Here is a 1,960-nt window from a genome sequence, read left to right on the forward strand (position 1 = left end):
ATCCACTTGTAAACCTCTATCAAGTCACCCCCTAGTTCTTCGCCTTTCTGAAACACCACTAGAGTTCTGTGTTGTCTGAGTGTTCTATTGTTGTCATCAGTGTATTCTATTGTCGTCCATGTGTTCTTTGTTATCAGTGGATTGTCCTATTCGAAGAACAAGCCCTCTATCTCCTCTTTTGCTGATATTATTACTGAGTTCGGTATTAATAGCTTCGGAAGACACTGTTGGTATACATTCTGAGCCCAAGGACACGACCCTGTCACTCTGACTCGTTCTGCCCTATTGTTACAAGAGATGAAGTGAGGGAGGTGGTTGTTGTAGCTGGCTTCCTGCAGACAGTTTCTGACAGTGTCGAAGTCATTGTGGTGTAATGATCATGATATTGTCATCATAGAGACGCTAAGAAATATGCTAGAAAATGTGCTCAATTTCAAGTGATTTCGTAAGAGCAGCGCGCTCATCAGCGCACAACGCCACACTAATCATCTGAAGGCAAAATTGAAAGCTGAAGCAAAAAAAAATTATATATATATATATATATATATATATATATATATATATATATATATATATATATATATATATATATATATATATATATGTAATATTTTGATAACTGCACCTCCGACGTTTCGAATACCGCGTTGAAAAGCTTCTGATATCACCTCATCGATAGAGAGAAACGACTCCATTCTTTTCTGAGCCACAACGACAGTGAAAATCGCGACACACATATGATCTTACTTGATGAACAACCCACCTGCTAAATCGTCTTTGTTGACGTCTTCTCCCGACACAATAACACGACACAGAAGAAGCCATGTGATAAGGTTGTTTCTCAAGATATTCATGATCAGTAACCAACAGTTCCCGCGAAGAAGACTCTCAATACGTTATCAATTTTCTCCCAAAACGGTGAATAACTTAAGTGTGAAACGATACCATGTCCTTGCAACTGGTTAGATGGCAAAAAACGATCTCTAGCTTCTCCAGTAAACCAAAAAAAAATCTGTGTGGTTCAATCCGTTTAATGATATCGAACCAGGGTGCTGCTCCCTGGTTCGATCTGTAGAACCAGAGAGCAGTATCTGCGTCGTATATAGAACCAGGGTGCAACCTCCGGCAGCTATCAAACACAATAACATAACATTTCAGGAAAGATATCATTTAGTTAAATACTTTTCCACCCCCGCCTAATCTCTCACGCGTTCTTGTGCCTATATTGACTTCACAGTTGCGTTCTGTTATAAGCAGCGTGAGTGTGAGTGTATCTTTATTATATGTAATAAGTTCCAACACGGAACTTATCTCTTAATATGTAAATAAGTGATATCCATCTTATCTCTCGTATTTCCATCTCTACATCGTCGCCAGCACCATATATATCTGTTTCACCTTCTTAAAGATAGCAACATATTAACAAGAAAAATGGTCTACTAACAACGACTACTTAATACTAGTTTGGGTACAGCGATAGATGAGTCATAAGCATGAATGAAGTAAAGGAGAATGAGTACAGGTGAGTCCCAGGAGTCATTTAGGTGATTCCAGGTTCTCACCGATTATTCAAGTTTAGTCATTGACGTATGACATCTCCAGTGAACGCTAGAGGGGGAGCTAAGGTGATGATACTGAGCCCAGGCGATCACAGATTATTACGCTTGAGCCCTCATAATGTCCTGGAAATGCCTCCAGATTCCTGGAAATCCCTCCAGATTACAACACTACACTTACACCTCCTGAAGTGATACAGGATAACTTAACGTAACAAAAACTTGATTCAAATGATAGAAAATAACATCAAATAACGTCAGAGATAAACTTAGGTCCTCTGGTGAGACCAAGAGGGACACAGATGAGCTCAGAGAACACAGCACTCGACATGAAATCAACACAAACTCAAATTAGCCAGTGGTACCTCTGGTACCAATGGACTAGAGGTACGATTCATTTGAGA

The sequence above is a fragment of the Procambarus clarkii genome, chromosome 83 (assembly GCF_040958095.1).
Source record: "Procambarus clarkii isolate CNS0578487 chromosome 83, FALCON_Pclarkii_2.0, whole genome shotgun sequence".
Lineage (NCBI taxonomy): Eukaryota > Metazoa > Arthropoda > Malacostraca > Decapoda > Cambaridae > Procambarus > Procambarus clarkii.